Source organism: Hyperoodon ampullatus (assembly GCF_949752795.1).
Source record: "Hyperoodon ampullatus genome assembly, chromosome: 10".
Taxonomy (NCBI): domain Eukaryota; kingdom Metazoa; phylum Chordata; class Mammalia; order Artiodactyla; family Ziphiidae; genus Hyperoodon; species Hyperoodon ampullatus.
This window is the reverse complement of record NC_136923.1, coordinates 13,432,830-13,445,566: the sequence shown is the minus strand read 5'-3', so window position 1 is coordinate 13,445,566 and position 12,737 is coordinate 13,432,830.

Here is a 12,737-nt window from a genome sequence, read left to right as displayed (position 1 = left end):
GATATCAGTTACAGGAAAAAAAACTGTAAAATATACAAATACGTGGAGGCCAAACAAGATGCTACTAAATAACCAAGAGATCACTGAAGAAATCAAAGAGGAAATCACAAAATACCTAGAAACAAATGACAGTGAAAACACAATGACCCAAAACCTATGGGATGCAGCAAAAGCAGTTCTAAGAGGGAAGTGAATAGCAATACAGTCCTACCTCAAGAAACAAGAAACATCTCAAATAAACAACCTAACCTTACACCTAAAGCAATTAGAGAAAGAAGAACAAAAAAACCCCAAAGTTAGTAGAAGGAAAGAAATCATAAAGTTCAGATCAGAAATAAATGAAAAAGAAATGAAACAATAGCAAAGGTCAGTAAAACTAAAAGCTGGTTCTTTGAGAAGATAAATAAAATTGATAAAGCATTAGCCAGACTCATCAAGAAAATAAGGGAGAAGACTCAAACCAATAGAATTAGAAATGAAAAAGGAGAAGTAAGAACTGACACTGCAGAAATACAAAGGATCATGGGAGAATACTGCAAGCATTTATATGCCAATAACATGGACAACCTGGAAAAAATGGACAAATTCTTAGAAAAGCACAACCTTCCGAGACTGAACCAGGAAGAAATAGAAAATATAAACCGACCAATCACAAGCACTGAAATTGAACCTGTGATTAAAAATCTTCCAACAAACAAAAGCCCAGGACCAGATGGCTTCACAGGCGAATTCTATCCAACATTTAGAGAAGAGCTAACACCTATCCTGCTCAAACTCTTCCAAAATATAGCAGAGGGAGGAACACTCCCAAACTCATTCTACGAGGCCACTATCACCCTGATACCAAAACCACAGAAAGATGTCAGCAAAAAAGAAAACTACAGGTCACTATCACCGATGAACACAGATTCACAAATCCTCAACAAAATACCAGCAAACAGAATCCCACAACACATTAAAAGGATCATACACCATGATCAAGTGGGATTTATCCCAGGAATGCAAGGATTCTTTAATATATGCAAATCAATCAATGTGATATACCATATTAACAAACTGAAGGAGAAAAACCATATGATCATCTCAATGGATGCAGAAAAAGCTTTTGACAAAATTCAACACCCATTTATGATAAAAACCCTCAAGAAAGTAGGCAGAGAGGGAACTTACCTCAACATAATAAAGGCCATATACAACAAGCCCACAGCAAACATCATTCTCAATTGTGAAAAACTGAAAGCATTTCCTCTAAGATCAGGAACAAGACAAGGTTATCCATTCTCACCACTATTTTTTTATTTTTTTTTTTATTTTTTTATTTTTTGCTTTATAACAAATTTAATCAGTTATACATATACATCTGTTCCCATATCCCCTCCCTTTTGCGTCTCCCCCCCACCCTCCCTATCCCACCCCTCCAGGCGGTCACAAAGCACCGAGCTGATCTCCCTGTGCTGTGCGGCTGCTTCCCACTAGCTATCTGCCTTACGTTTGGTAGTGTATATATGCCCATGCCGCTCTTTCACTTTGTCACAGCTTACCCTTCCCCCTCGCCATATCCTCAAGTCCATTCTCTAGTAGGTCTGTGTCTTTATTCCTGTCTTACCCCTATGTTCTTCATGACATTTTTTTTTCTTAAATTCCATATATATGTGTCAGCATACAGTATTTGTCTTTCTCTTTCTGACTTACTTCACTCTGTATGACAGACTCTAGGTCCATCCACCTCATTACAAATAGCTCAATTTCATTTCTTTTTATGGCTGAGTAATATTCCATTGTATATATGTGCCACATCTTCTTTACCCATTCATCTGATGATGGACACTTAGGTTGTTTCCATCTCCGGGCTATTGTAAATAGGGCTGCTATGAACATTTTGGTGCATGTCTCTTTTTGAATTATGGTTTTCTCAGGGCATATGCCCAGTAGTGGGATTGCTGGGTCATATGGTAGTTCTATTTGTAGTTTTTTAAGGAACCTCCATACCGTTCTCCATAGTGGCTGTATCAATTCACATTCCCACCAGCAGTGCAAGAGTGTTCCCTTTTTTCCACACCCTCTCCAGCATTTATTGTTTCTAGATTTTTTGATGATGGCCATTCTGACTGGTGTGAGATGATATCTCATTGTAGTTTTGATTTGCATTTCTCTAATGAGTAAAGATGTTGAGCATCCTTTCATGTGTTTGTTGGCAGTCTGTATATCTTCTGTCTCACCACTATTATTCAATACAGTTTTGGAAGTTTTAGCCACAAAAATCAGAGAAGAAAAATAAAAGGAATCCAAATTGGAAAAGAAGAAATAAAGTTGTCACTTTTTACAGATGACATGATACTATACATAGAGAATCCTAAAGATGCTACCAGAAAACTACTAGAGCTAATCAGTGAGTTTGGTAAAGTAGCAGGATACAAAATTAATGCACAGACATCTCTTGCATTCCTATACACTAATGATGAAAAATCTGAAAGAGAAATTAAGGAAACACTCCCATTTACCATTGCAACAAAAAGAATAAAATACCTCGGAATAAACCTACCTAACGAGACAGAAGACCTGTATGCAGAAAACTACAAGACACTGATGAAAGAAAGATGATACAAACAGATGGAGAGATATACCATGTTCTTGGATTGGAAGAATCAACATTGTGAAAATGACTCTACTACCCAAAGCAATCTACAGATTCTATGCAATCCCTATCAAACTAACAATGGTATTTTCCCCAGAACTAGAACAAAAAATTTCACAATTTGTATGGAAACACAAAAGACCCCAAATAGCCAAAACATTCTTGAGAAAGAAAAACGGAGCTGGAGGACTCAGGCTCCCTGACTTCAGACTATACTACAAAGCTACAGTAATCAAGACAGGATGGTACTGGCACAAAAAGAGAAATATAGATCAATGGAACAGGATAGCAAGCCCAGAGATAAACCCACGCACATATGGTCACCTTAGTTTTGATAAAGGAGGCAAGAATATGCAATAGAGAAAAGACAGCCTCTTCAATAAGTGGTGCTGGGAAGGGCTTCCCTGGTGGCGCAGTGGTTGAGAGTCCGCCTGCCGATGCAGGGAACACGGGTTCGTGCCCCGGTCCGGGAAGATCCCTCATGCCGCGGAGCGGCTGGGCCCATGAGCCATGGCCGCTGAGCCTGTGCGTCCGGAGCCTGTGCTCCACAACGGGAGAGACCACAACAGTGAGAGGCCCCGCGTACTGCAAAAAAAAAAAAAAAAAAAAAAAAAAAAGTGGTGCTGGGAAAACAGGACAGCTACATGTAAAAGAATGAAATTAGAACACTCCCTAACACCAAAAACTCAAAATGGATTAAAGACCTAAATGTAAGGCCAGTTACTATAAAACTCTTAGAGGAAAGCATAGGCAGAACACTCTACAACATGAATCACAGCAAGATCCTTTTTGACCCACCTCCTAAAGAAATGGAAATAAAAACAAAAATAAACAAATGGGACCTAATGAAACTTTAAAGCTTTTGCACAGCAAAGGAAACCATAAAGAAGATGAAAAGACAACCCACAGAATGGGAGAAAATATTTGCAAATGAAGCAAGGGACAAAGGATTAATCTCCAAAATTTATAAGCAGGTCATGCAGCTCAATATCAAATAAACAAATAACCATATCCAAAAATGGGCAGAATACCTAAACAGACATTTCTCCAAATAAGATATACAGACTGCCAACAAACACATCAAAGGATGCTCAGCCTCACTCATCAGTAGAGAAATGCAAATCAAAACTACAATGAGGCATCACCTCACACCGGTCAGAATGGCCATCATCAAAAATCTACAAACAATAAATGCCGGAGAGGGTGTGGAGAAAAGGGAACCCTCTTGCACTGTTGGTGGGAATGTAAATTGGTACAGCCACTATGGAGAACAGTATAGAGGTTCCTTAGAAAACTACAAATAGAACTACCTATATGTGTATGTGTATATATATATATATATATATATGTATATATATGTGTGTGTATATATATATATATATATATATATATATATATAGCTGATTCCCTTTGCTTTAAAGCAGAAACTAACAAACCATTGTAAAGCATTTATACTCCAATAAAGATGTTAAAAAAATAGAATTAAGGTATTCTGAAATTTTATACTGCTTAATATTAACTACAAAGGGGTTTGAGTGAATTAGTTGAGCACATGAATCTCAGTAAACCTGTTAACAAACAAACAAAAATTGTTATTAGATGATCTGAAAAAAAATGTGATTTTTTTTCCTTGGGGAAAGGAAAGTTGAAGAGGGAACAGAGAGAGAAACATTTGTTTGCTAAGAAGGACCCAGAAAATGTCAGATATAGTATCAGCCATCTGGTCTGCTCTTTAGAGTCCTATATCTAATTTTAGTTGTAGCATATTTGTCACTCTAGAAGCCTTAAAACTAGTTATTAATCATTGTGAGGGCAGTAATTTCTGGCCTGAAAGGCTGTTTTAACATTTTCTATATTTCTTACGTATATTTATTCAACTAATATTTATTGAATGCACCTATGCATTATGCCAGGTACTGTTACAGATATAAAGAGAATTAGACCTGGTTTGTACCCTGGATACCATCAGTGTAGGTATATGACACTTTATCAACTATGCCAATATTAACAGCAAAAATAAATGTGCTCACATTTTGTCCCCATGCCCTATTTCCAAATAAGCCCAAAGGAAAATAAGAAAGGGAGGGCTTTGTATAGTTGTTTTCTTGTTTGGTTTTTTTTGTGTGTGTGTGGGAACAACTCTTTAGAATAAATTGTAAATGTCCAAGGACAGTATAATGGAACATGCTAGAAGAATTCACAAAAATGGTTTTTCAAAAAGTGAAATCAAATTTACCTGTATTTCTTAAGAAGCTAAATAGTCTGGGTTTAGCTGAGGAGTGTAAGTGAAAATATGAATACTAATAACATGGAAGTCTGGATGCAGTGGTTTTACCTTGAACCCTGGTTAAAGGTGCTTATTGAAGGTTTTACTTCTAGGAATCCATTCCTTGGAAAACATGTGAAATGTAGAAAAAGGTTTATCTGAGAGAGGGAAAGTAAACACAATTCATTGTACTTTTACTTATCATAAAAAGTAATGTAGAAATGGTTAAGAGAAATGTATGGCTTTTAAAGGTTGAAATAGGTGGATAGTAAAAGGAGTGTTTATCAAGAACTTTTAAGCACAGGGTATTATGGGAAAATGTTAAGTAAAAACAACAGGAGTGCAAATATGCATATATAAATATATAATTGTTTTCCATAATCTCATTTTCTGTCAAAAGACCAAACTGATAGGAGTGGTTATCTCTAGGTGGTAGGCGTTTTAGTTAGGTATTGCTACAGAGCAGCCAACCACAAATGCTGTAGTGGGAAACAGTGATAAGCATTTATTTCTTGCCCAAGCCTCTGAGTTTTGACTAGGGTCTGGCTAAACTTGGCTGGGCTCCCAATCACAGAGCAGGTTCAGGATTGTTCCAAGCATCTGTCGTTCATTTGGAACCTGGGGCTATGCAGGGCATATTCTTTTCATGTGATCCCCAAAGTGCAAGAAAGTAAGAACAACTGTACAAGAGCATTTGAAGTGTCTGCTTATGTCACATTCACTGACATCCTAAGAGTCAGAGCTAATTGCATGGACAAGCCCAGGGTCAGATGGTCCACAGTACACTTCCCCCACCTTGATAAGGCAAGGGCATGTGTGTATATAACCAGTAGAGAGGAGTGAGAATTGGAACCAGTAGCTTGTTCTCCCACAGGGGGATTGATATTTCCTTTTTTTTTTTTTTGAATTTCTTTTTTTTTTTTTTTTTTTTTTTGCGGTATGCGGGCCTCTCACTCCTGTGGCCTCTCCCGTTGCGGAGCACAGGCTCCGGACGCGCAGGCCCAGCGGCCATGGCTCACGGGCCCAGCCGCTCCGCGGCATGTGGGATCCTCCCGGACCGGGGCACGAACCCGTGTCCCCTGCATCAGCAGGCGGACTCTCAACCACTGCGCCACCAGGGAAGCCCTGAATTTCTTTTTTTTTGAATTTTTGAATTTTATTTTTTTATATAGCAGGTTCTTATGATATTTCCTTTAAATTTCTTCTTATGCTTCTATATATACCAATGTTTTATTCAAAGCAAATGCTGGAATAAAAAATATTTTAAAAATATTAGAGACATAGAGATCAATGGAATAGAATTGAGTCCAGAAATAAGCCCTCACATTAGTTGTCAACTGATTTTTTTGACAAAGTTGCCAAGATGATTCAGTGGGGGAGAAAATCAGTTTTTTCAGTAAGTGATGCATATACACATGCAAAAGAATGATATTCAACCCTTACCTCACACCATATACAAAAATTAACTCTACAGGGGCCAAAGACCTAACAGTGAGCTAAACCTATAAAATTCTTAGAAGAAAACATACACATAAATCTTTGTGACCTTGGATGAGGCCATGGTTCCTTAAATATGACCCAGAAGCATAGGCAGTGAAAGGAAAGAAAAGATAAACTTCACCCAAATTAGAAGCTTTTGTGCTACAGAGGACACCAGCAATAGTAATACCATTTGCAGCAACATGGATGGACCTAGAGATTATCATACTAAATGAAGTAAGTCAGAGAAAGACAAATATCATCTGATATCACTTATGTGTGGAATCTAAAAACATAATACAGATGAACTTATTTACAAAACAGAAACAGACTCACAGACATAGAAAACAAATTCGTGGTTACCAAAGGCGGTGGAGGGGGAGGGATAAATTAAGAGCTTGGAATGAATAGATACACACTACTTTATAGAAAATAGATAAACAACAAGGTCTTACTGTATAGCACAGGAAACTATTTAATATCTTGTAATAACCTATAATGGAAAAGAATCTGAAAAAGAATATATGTATCTATGAATTACTTTGCTGTATACCAGAAACTAACACAACATAGTAAATCAAGTATACTTCAATTAAAAAATAAAAACAAAGCACACGAGCAAGAAAGTGAAAAGACAACCCACAGAATAGGAAAAAATAGTTGCAAATCAAATACCTGATAAGGGGCTTGTATCTACAAAAAAAATAAATCTTACAAGTCAACAGTGAAAAGAGAAATAACCCAATTTAAAAATAGGTGAAAGATTTGAATGGAAATGTCTTCAAAATAGGTACCAATAGCCAATATGCACATGAAAAGCTGCTTGACATCATCAAGGAAAAAAATGCAAATCAAAAGCACAGTGAAATACCTCTTCACACCCACTAGGATGGCTAAAATAAAAAAGATAAACAGTAATAGCATTGGTGAGGGTGTGGAGAAATTGGAACCCTCACACACTGTTGGTGGGAATGGAAAATGGTGCAGTCACTTCGAAAAACAGTCTGGTAATTTCTCAAAAAAGTTAAACATAGAGTTGCTATATGACCCAGCAATTCCACTCTTCGGTAAATACTCCAAAGAATTGAAAACATACATCCACACGGAAATTTATATGTGACTGTTCTTAGCAGAATTAATCGTAACAGCCAAAAAGTGAAACAACACAAATGTCCATCAGCTGATGAGTGGGTTAAGAATATGTGGAATTTATGTTAACGCATGTATGTGGAACCTAGAAAAATGGTGCAGATGAACCGGTTTGCAGGGCAGAAATTGAGACACAGATGTAGAGAACAAACGTATGGACACCAAGCAAGGAAAGCGGCGGGGGTGGTGGTGGTGGTGGTGGTGGTGGTGTGATGAATTGTGCGATTGGGATTGACGTGTATACACTGATGTGTATAAAATGGATGACTAATAAGAACCTGCTGTATAAAGAAATAAATAAAATTCAAAAATTCAAAAAAAAATCCAGTTCACAAAACACCATATATTGCATACTTCCACTTAACATTTAATGTTTGGAGTAGGCACATCTATGGAGATAAAAAGTGGACTAGTGTTTTCCTAGGGCTGGATGGCGAGAACTTGGGCAGAATGGGAAGTGACTGCTAAAGGGTTCGAGGTTTCTTTTGAGGTAATGAAAGTGCTCTAAGATTGATCACAGTGGCAACTGCCTACTCCGTGACTATACTAAAAACCATAGATGTATTTTATGACATGTGAATTATGTCTCAATAAAACTGTTATTAAAAAAATAGAAAGATGCACTAACAGGGTTTAAATAGAATTCCAGGTGTTATTAGAACAATTCCAGTGTAAAATCAGTCTGGATTTACTGTGTACAGCTAAATTTAAAAGCATGTGTTTTTTCAGTAAGGAATCTCAGTAACCTAAGCTTTTTCAGTTCTTTACTCAGTGATCAGTTTTATTTTACTATTTTATTTTTTCCAGTTTTACTGAGATCTAATCGACATGTAACATTGTATAAGTTTAAGGTGAACAACATAAGGATTTGATATAAGTATATAGTGTGAAATGATTTTGCAGGAGCCAGCTCTTTGCTCTCAAAGCCAGATACAGGAAATGAACTAGAATGTAAAAAAGACTAACTAAAAATTAAACTTACTTTACTAATGTAAGTTAGTGTTCCCTTTTAGTCTGGAAGGAACCTCCTGTGTGCTTGGGACTGTCGATTGCTTTACACACATTTCTATAAACCTATTTTACATATAAATAAACTGAGGCTCAGGGAAGTTACTTAGCACAGCTTCTTTATGGTGCTTTCCAAAGCCACATTGCCCAGGACGGCAAAACCTTATATAATTGCCATAATTATTTTAAAAGGAACAGTATAACAAGTACTTAACTGGGACTAAATATCTTACTTGGTGTTGGTGGTGAAGGGGGAGGAGATTCGTCTTGAGAAAGTTTTAATTATTTTAGGTTAAGTCTGATTTCCTGTGGGAAGACATCTCTGACTTTACTCTCTTTACTTTGAGTGTATGTTCAATTGCTGCATTTACCTGTCAATTTTATTTTTATGCTGCACTGAATATTATGTTTATATCTGTTTCTACCACTAGATGTTTCTACACTAGACAGGTGTTAATCTTATCTAGCTTGGTCTTGTCAGAATCCATCAGAGTATGCAGTCTTAAGGAAAGAAGAAGGGGTTTGTGTAATTACAATAGGGAATTCCATAGGAATTCCTATATTTAAAAGTAATAAATGTGATGGAGAACATCACAAGAAAGCTGGTTTAGACTCCTCTTTTTTTTTTTTTTAATGTTTATGTGTTTGTTTATTTTTGCCTCCGTTGGGTCTTCATTGCTGCGCGTGGGCTTTCTCTAGTTGGGGCAAGCGGGGGCTACTCTTCGTTGAGGCATGAGGGCTTCTCATTGTGGTGGCTTCTCTTGTTGCGGAGCACAGGCTCTACGGTCATGGGCTTCAGTAGTTGTGGCTTGTGGGCTCAGTAATTGTGGCGCATGGGCTTAGTCGCTCCGCAGCATGTGGGATCCTCCCGGACTGGGGATCGAACCTGTGTCCCTTGCATTTGCAGGCAGAGTCTTAACCACTGTGCCACCACTCTTGGTTCTGATCTGAGGCTGCTGCTGTCAGAATTTTGAAGGTGATTATTCTCAGTCTTTACCCTTGGGCCTCTGTTCTTTTAACTATTACTGAAGTCCCATCTTTTAAAACTAATGACCCAGTATGAAATTTCAGAACTGCTAGAATTGATTTGTCTATTTACTTACCTGTTTTAAATGTAAAATAAAGTTGCATTTGTGTGGAAAGTCCCCTAGCACCAATGAAAATTGCAATTCTACATTTGCTGAGAAATATCTTTATTTGTCCTCTGGGACATCTTAAACTTTAGTTGGCTTCTATTAAACTTTTATGAGAAGAAAACGAGTGAATGACTTTTTCTTCAAACAGGTACTTTTTGTTGTTTCAGTGAAAGAACGCACTCTTGAAACAGAACTTGTTCTTTTAAATTACTCAGTGTGCCTTACAAAGAAAAAAAAAGAAAAGGGGACAGGTTTGAGTAGATCACTACCACCACGACAAAACTGCAGAATATTAAAATGTGCTTATAATTACGTTTTTATTCCGCCTTTGTTACATATTGCCTCAGATGTCTCCAAGGGGCCTAACATGCTTTCATTATAAATTCATATCTTTATGCAAAGCATGAGCCTCCCTTCTCTGTCCTAGTTTAGAATGCAAATGCTCCTGGGAGCAGTGATTAAGGAGGGCTTTTGCTCAAGGGTCCTGGAGTGAGGTGCCGCCAGGGGGAATGCAGAACTACTATCCAAAGGCTGTCACTCTGCCACTTAATAGCTCTACCTCTGTTCAGCCTTGTGTTTTTACTTGAAATAAAACCACCTGCCTAAAGCCCAGAAAAGAAAAGAAAAGAAAAAAAAAAAAAAAGGAGAAAGTATTCCTCATTAAGATCCATGAAGTGAACGTCCCAAGTTGAACAGTCAGTTGGCTTGTAACTTAGTAATCCATGGTGTTCCTATGTCTTCCCATCCCCCAGTCACTAAAGCACACACTTGGGGTTGCAGTAGGTTGATATATGGTCCCCCATAGATATCCACATCCTAATTCCCAGAGCCCATGAACACATCACCTTACATTGCAGATGTGAATAAGGTCAAGATCTTTGGATGGGACGATGATCCTGGATTATGCGGGGTGGGGGTGGGTGATGTCATCACAAAGGTCTTGTAAGAAAGTGGCAGGAGGCTGAGAGAGGAAATAAAATATTACGCTGGTGGCTTTAAAGATGGAAGGAGGGAACGTCTAGAAGTTCGAAAAGACTACTACTACTAATAATAATAATTCTTCGCAAGTGTCTCCAGAAGGAATTCAGCCCTGTGGACCCATTTTAGACTTCTGACTTCCAGAACTGTGAGATAATAAAATTATGCATTTCCCGTGCTACAGCCAGACCCGTCTGGTGAAAACACAAATGGGTTTATAGAAAGCCCTATGTAGAAAACCTTTCATTTCTTTGTATTAACATTAAAAAGAAACCAAATGTCATCCTGTGAAGTGCCCTGTCTTGAAGGATCTGGTGGTCCCTGTCTCGTTTTCCACCTTTATCAGAGGACAGTGGCGATTTTTGAGTCAGAATGTCTGAGTTTGGCTTCAGCTTGTACCACTTACTACCTGTGTGACCTTGGACAAATTAACCTCTCTATGCTTCAGTTTCCTCTTTGGTAAAATACCTCATGGGCTGTTTGTGAGGATTAATGTGTTAATACAACGCCTGGCCCTGTTCTAAGCACAATATAGTTAGATAAACTTATCTTTATTGTGAGTATTCACGCATGTCATTGGTCATAGTAGACACTAAACAAACATTTGATGGATGGATGGATGAAAGGAAGAAAGAAAACAGTGTTACATTCATAACTGCTATACATACACCATTACTTCTCTCTAGTTTGCAGAAGTGAATCAGTTTCAGAGGAACACAACCAAAGCATAGATGAGTGAAGAGACAACTAGACATTTGGGAGCCAAATTGTGGCCACTTAGTTACATAGACTGGAATCAAAGATCTGGTTTCCTGTGAAGAAAGATGGAAGCTGTCCACTCTTGAGAGAATCTTTAACCAGCACTGAACTTATATTGCAACAAGCATTAGTGAGTTTTCAAACGAGCACTGATAACTGTTAAGACCTGAAGTTGGTATATATAATAAATATTGATACATGTTTCTAAACTGTTCTTATCTCAATTTATTGACATTTCTTTTTAATAATACATTGCCTTCTAACTGCAGCATCACACTCATGGCTGTGATGTTTCCAGAGGATAGATACGTGCCGAACCCTAACAGTCCCCTCTGTTCATAATGTTTACTTTCGGGTATATACTATACAAAGAGAAAACTTCCTTTAGGATTTCAGTGTGGTAAATGTCAGCTCCTTGGCAGGTAATGTTTATGGTCCTTAGGATGGGTCTGTGTTAAGAGGTAATAGTACACATCCTGTGTGGAGGACAGAGGGCTTCTCTAGAGCCATGGTGAGCTTCGCTGCACCGGGGAGGAGCGTTGAGGGGCATTTTATCTACAGAGTTCTTCCCTCTTTAGCTTAATAACCCTCAGTTCTTCATTCTCCTTTTATATGTCAGTGCTTTAAAAATGGAATCCATTTGAATAAGCATTCCTTGAGAGCCTTTAAAAATATATATTTTAAAAACTTCATGTTCTAGGTGTTTTTTTGCTAATATTATAGAAAGACAATATTTTGGTCAGGTTTATTAAGGTATAACTTATATACAGGAAAGTTGACCCTTTTTCGTGTACCTTTCTGTGTGTTTTGACAAAGACACACAGTCATGTGATTGCCACGATTATCAACATGTAGAGCCATCCCATCACCCCCCAAAATCCTCTCCTGCCCCTTTGTAGTACACCCCTCCCTCTGCCTCCAGCCCCCGGCAACAACTGATCTGTTTTCTGCCTCTATAGTTTTGCCTTTTCCAGGATGTCGTATAAGTAGAATCATTCTGAGCCTCCCGAGTCTGGCTTTCTTGATTGGAGTTTTACACGTGTTGTGTGGATCAGCAGTTAACTTTTTTTATATTGCTGAGTAATATTTCTTTGTGTGGATCGACCACAGTTTACTTATCCATTTATACGTTGGAGGAGAGTTGGCTTATTTCCAGGCTTGAATGATTATTGATAAAGCTACTGTAGCCATTCACATACATTTTTTTTAGTATGAACATAAGTTTTTGTTTCTCTCAGGTAAATATCTAGGAACAGGATTGCTGGGTTGTATGGTGGGTAGTATATACATCACTTTATCAGAAATCATCAAACTGTTTTCCAAAGTG